This window comes from Hydra viridissima, unplaced genomic scaffold, assembly GCF_058129835.1.
Source record: "Hydra viridissima isolate aposymbiotic clone 2 unplaced genomic scaffold, HvirCarnegie_v1 scaffold_7, whole genome shotgun sequence".
NCBI classification, from domain to species: Eukaryota; Metazoa; Cnidaria; class Hydrozoa; order Anthoathecata; family Hydridae; genus Hydra; species Hydra viridissima.
In genome coordinates, this window is record NW_028324306.1 from 17,709,068 (window position 1) to 17,715,067 (window position 6,000).

The window sequence follows — 6,000 nt, forward strand, 5'->3', positions numbered from 1 at the left end:
GCGAAAAATTGGTCTACAAAGTCCGAAAAACATTATTGTCGTTTGCCGGACTTAGTGACTTCTATATGATATATGTGGAATACGTATATGAAATATTATAAATATATTTTTAGAGATAAGGACCGCGTGAGACACATATTTTGTCCAATCAAATTAGGGAGCCATTCCTGTAAAATATTTACGTTTCCTTTGATTTGAACATAGTTATTGTAGTGTTGGTTTAGATATAGTATATCATTTTTAAAGCGAGTATGACATTAAATGTTTACATTTAATTTAAATAGCAAAAAGCAACCCGTAATACGGGTTATGGTCGGTCTGATACTTAATTTATAGTGGCTGTTTTCCACCATTTAAAGTTGCGAAACCTTAACTAATACCCTTTCAGAGAAATGCCTTAAAATTGAAAAAATTAAACCATTTGTAAAATTAAAATAAAAAGTATGCAGAGGTAAAATTATTTAACACTATTTGAGTAATTTACAACTGACATAGGTCATATTAGTGTAAGGCAGAACCATTTCCCTCGACATTACCAAGTTCAAAACAATACGTTTTTAGTTACTGACACAAAATAATAACACTTCATCATGCGTTAAATTGACGAAAAAGTAAAGCTAAATTCTTGTTATATTATTTATAACATGAACTTTGATTAATAAGATTAATATAAAGCGAAAGTAAATTATACATGAGTTATTAATTTTTTGGTATCCCCTTGATGCATGTTTCTTTAAAAAAAGGAATTGTCTTTAAAACATTAAATGCACATAAATAAATTTATTAAAAATAACTGACAATCTGACCATTTTAATATATGGCCTCTTTGTTTCAATAGTTTTTAGTAAACGGTAATTTGCTACCATTTACTAAAAGTTCCTTTTGTTACTCGAAAATAATTCTCTAAAATATTTAGACACTAATAAAGGACCTCCCTACCCTGTTTTTGCCTTAATGGTGGTGAAGAGAATAGAGTTATCTTTATTAAGAGTAATCAAGTTTTTGATGAAGACCTTTTACCAGAATAATAAAATGTAAAACAATGATTTACATGTATAAGAATTTTTTCTTTTTATTACATATAAGAATTTAACATATTTAAGAATTTTTTCTTTCCTCAAAAGTGTTGCAAATGCAAACTAAGCTAATTAATTAGTTAAACACCTTATAAAATTTAAGTAACTCGATATTTGACAAATGCGCAAAACTACAATATTCACCCTCCACCCCCTGTTTAAAAAGATCCCCTAAGTTACGTACAACAAATTATTAGGCATAAAATAGAGAAAATTTAAAAAAAATTGAACTAATTGCATATATTTATATTATTTTAACTGACAAAAATTTACAATAAAAGGTAATCAGGTTTTTTTTTATAAACCGTATAAATAGGTCAATCATAAATCTTAAAGAAAAAAAAAAAAAAGGAATCATGATACCATAATTACAACAGCAAAAACAACAACAACAAAAAAATTAAAAAAAAAACACCACATAAAAACTGAAAATTGATTTACTATTTAAAGAAACCTATTTTGACATGGCAATTAATAAAAACAAATTAAGATATAAATAGCATTTTTAGCATAATGTTGTCTTCGATTTAAGTAAATAAATAAAGGCAGTAAGTTCCAATAACAAAACTACCTATTGTTGTCAGCAGAAAATCATAGGCATTGGTGCCATGTGTAGAATCAATACAAACACCATTTTTGCCAAACTGTTGTAAAATTTTTTTTTGATGCTCTGTTTGCATTATAATGATAAAGTCAGCATCTTTAAATTTGTTAAATGTATCTGACTCTCCCTGTAATTTATAATGTAAAACATGATTATTTTCCTTCATTTGCCACTCTTTTAGCCAAATTGCAACACTATCTTGGTCATTAGCATGAAGTTGTATAGAATTAATGTTAAATGCTTTTTCGAGATTTTATAATATCTTGGTATTGAGTTAAATGTAATCTGGATTGAACAGAACCCATTTCAGCTCTAATATCATCTAGGATTCTATCTTTGGTTACACCCATTTTTAGTTTGCTGGCAATTTCTATTTGTTCCATCTAAGTTTTGGTAAACTTTCAGAGTGGATGTGCAATTTTTTGCAATTTTTCGAGTGCCTATTTTGTAAAATATTTATTATGGTAATAAATAATCTATTATGGTAAATAGATAATTGTGAATATTAAGATTACAATTAACTGTACTTATATTATACATAACTAACTTTTTAAATTGTTTTAAAGAAAGATAATAAAGAAAATTCTAATAATATAAACAAAATATAAAAATAATTGAAAAATAAACAAAGTAGTCTACAGAGTGAAACATTTCAGTGAAACATACCACTACTTTTAGTTATTCTTTTCTTTGCCATGCTTTTATAAAATCCACTTCTGTTGCATGGATAGTATGATACTTTCCTACCATTTTTATCCAACTTTTCACCAGAAGGTAAAACATATTGCGTTGAGTTATTACTTTCAATATCTGATTTCCACAAATCAAATTCTAAACATTAACAAAAAAATGAAACAACAGTTATAAAAAAAAGGTAAAAAGAAAGACAGATAATTGATTGTTTAATTCCTTTACAAATTTGGCAATGATTCATAATATAAGAAGCTACTACTCTGAAAGATACATTATAAAAGGGCCTGCAACAATAACTTACAATATAAACTATGAAAGATCTACTCCTGTGAGTATTGTGAAATTAGTTAACTAATTTAATTTTTTTTTTAAATCTTGAAAACAAAATGAAACTCAAATTTAAAGAAGTAAACAAAAAAATAAATAAAAATCATTTTTTTTATAAAAGCATATAAAACAATTTACTTCAAAAACATATAACTACCTTTAAAATTAGAAAATGATAATTTTTCTTTCTGAAAAGTACAAAAATGAACCACAGATAAATGTTTTTGTAAACCATTAACTTGTCTGCATTGAAAACCACATTCTAGACAAAATGAATTGCCTGACTGAATATATGCTTGAGCTTCATTAATCAATTTGTGCTTATTTTTATATGTCGCTGCATATTCTTTTTTTTGGTGAAAGTAATGTTGCAAAATGCACATTTTAGAGATGAAAAATTGTTACTTTCTATATTAACAATATTATTCTTATTTAATGATGATTCAGAAACATTTGCATATTTGAAACCTTTATAAGAAGGCACTTCAAAACTGCTAGAAACTTCGCCTAAAGCAGGAACAACAAAATCCAAATTTATTTCTTTACTAATAAACCATGACATTAAAACCAATCTTAAATATTTAAAATATTTTGTAGGCTCTTGTAGAAAAATGTAATTATTGTTTTCTCTTTTACCATTGCTTATTATATGTACAAAGTAATCATAATTTAAACAAGATATTGCACAAATTATTGTAGTAATAACTCCACAAATATTTCCACATGTCTGCATTGGGTAGTTTCCTCTGCATAATGAACTGCATTTTTTGACGCCATATCTGTGCGTTTTTGGATCATGACAGTATGTAATGCTAACCTCTTTATTTAAGTGATACAATTTTCTGATCAATAATTTAACTTTACATAAAAAATCATCTGGAACTGACCAACCTAATGAATCTCCATAGTAAAAACTACACTCAATATTATTATAAACTGCAAATGCCCAATGGGAACCAGGATTAAAATCTGTGCCAGAGAATGTTTTCTCATTGTTTCCTCCAACATTTATAATAAATATTAATTTGCTAGGGACAGAAGTTAATCTTGACACATAATGCTCAATATTTCCTATAAAGTTAAAGTAAATTACCTTTGAATGGCTTTGAATAGAATTTAAAATACAAGATATTTGCATCATATGATCTGAGAAGAGCCATCTAGTACACCATAACTCAGCTAAAGTATTAGGGTTCATCCCATATTCTGAAATTTCTGTACTAGCTGGCTTTCTAAAAAGCACTTCCTTGAATTTTTCAATTAAATTTTGAGGAGGGAATATACCAATTGATTTTGGTACCAACTTTGGAGAATTAAACCATATCAGCTCTATATCAACTGCTAATTTGATCTCTTGAACCCTATGAAGCGCTATTAGATGCTGAACACTTTCATAGAGGAATTTCCCTAAATTACATTCTATGTAATGGATTCCACTTGCAATATTATTGCGGAGAGATAATTCAGTTGACCATCTCATTAACTGATGTTTAGGTGGCAAACTCATAAGAGAAAACACATCTTCAACTTATCAAAAGAAAACTGGCTGGTTTTGATGGAATAATCTTGAACAGTTTTTATAAATTGTTTATGTGACTCGTATGCATCTTGTCGATTATAACTATTGATCGTAAGCTGATTAAGCTTCATTTTGTTTAGAGATAAGCTACCAGATACCTTAAACATAAAATTTGTTATTTAAAAATAATTTAAAAAAAGTTTAAAATAGTTATATTATTAAAAGAAGTAGCTAACTCACCATCGTTATTGCGAATTAGAAACTGGAAACTGTAAGCGTACTCTTTAGTATATATATTTCTATATATATATATATATATGTATATCCATACATGGTCATAAAAACATACTTTTTTACGATCCGGCAAACGAGTAATTGTTGTTCGGGCTTTGCGGAACAAGATTTCTTATCCAATCAAATTAGGGAGACTTTCCTGTATTTAACGTTTAGTAACAAATTTGCCTTTTAAAAAAAAATCAAAAACTTTCAGGTGGCTTTATTTCTGTTAGAAGATAGAATTTAAACACAATTTTAACATAAACTGATGAAGCTATCATAGAAGGACACAAAACACACAAAAAGTGAATTTTAAAAAAAAATGTCAAATCAGCCCTTTTAAAAAACACTGATTCAAATATTCTTCTGTTGTAGAGGTTGGGCGGGGGGGGGGGGGATTCACGATTATGAGCATTTTCTATATTTGACTTTTTTATTCATTAAAAAATTGTTTTTTTAGAAAAATGAAACTTTATTTAAAATATTGGTGATTTTTTTAAAGTATTCAAAACATCATTTACAGACAAACACACACAAAAAAAACCATATTCTGTTATTAGTTGAACAAAAATTTAACCGAGGGAAAGTAATGCGCTAAAAACTAAACAATGAAGTTCTATTATAAAACCAACGTAAGCCGATTTTTTCAAATCATTTGAATTCTAAAATTTAACTTGAAACAGGTTAGGATTGTTTTGATTCAACAACCAGAAAAGAATGGTTATAAAAATCTTATTGCACTAGTTGATTACTTCAGCAAATGGAGGCTGAAACTTTTCGATAAAACCGCAAAATCTGTAGTATTATTCTTGTATAGACAACTGTGTTGCCATGACAATTTTTAGCTGAAAAGGTTTTGAATTTTTTTTTCCAGGTAAACACTGCACTAAAATTAAAGTAAAGGCCAAACAAGATCACACTTTTATAAAAGTATAATTCAATCGGAAACATGTAAAAATAGCATAATCAACTATATATAAATATATATACAAATAGTAATGAAAAACATTTGCTATGAATGTTAACTTTGTACTTTTTAAAATAACTTAGAGCCGGTCGAGGTCTATGTTTTTCGATTTTTGTCGAGAAGAAGGTGGAAACTATTTGTGAAGCCCACCTCCGCTCCCCTCCCCCCCCACTTGGGAAAGTATCAGGGAAGTCTTGACTTATAAGTGTGTAATTGCGGGATACCACATTGAACCATGCTTAAGAAAAACTAATTCAGTTTATTGGATTTCGCAAGATGTGTTCCTAACTTCATCCGCTTCACTTATGTATTTCATTTTTCCACTTACACTTAATTCTAATTAGAGTGTGGAATTCTTGAAAAAATAAAAAAACAAATTAGCATCATCTAATATTATTATGTCTATTTCTCTTCATTAGAGATGTGCGTCACATCTTCTCGAAAATAACATAATAAAGTAATACAATAATAAAATATAATACAATATAATAAAGTAATACAATAATAAAATATAAAAACAATACCATAAAATAACAGT

The 6,000-nt window shown here is 27.7% G+C and overlaps 1 pseudogene across 1 annotated transcript; it reads right to left on the reverse strand.

Annotated features, from left to right (window-relative positions):
* Nucleotides 1-1,471: 1,471 nt before the first annotated feature.
* Nucleotides 1,472-4,547, reverse strand: LOC149886440 (uncharacterized; annotated as a pseudogene). Its single transcript, XR_016453936.1, has 4 exons — nucleotides 4,460-4,547; nucleotides 2,858-4,377; nucleotides 2,347-2,511; nucleotides 1,472-2,120 (listed from the first exon to the last, which is right to left on the reverse strand). The product of XR_016453936.1 is annotated as an uncharacterized LOC149886440 (transcript).
* Nucleotides 4,548-6,000: the final 1,453 nt, after the last annotated feature.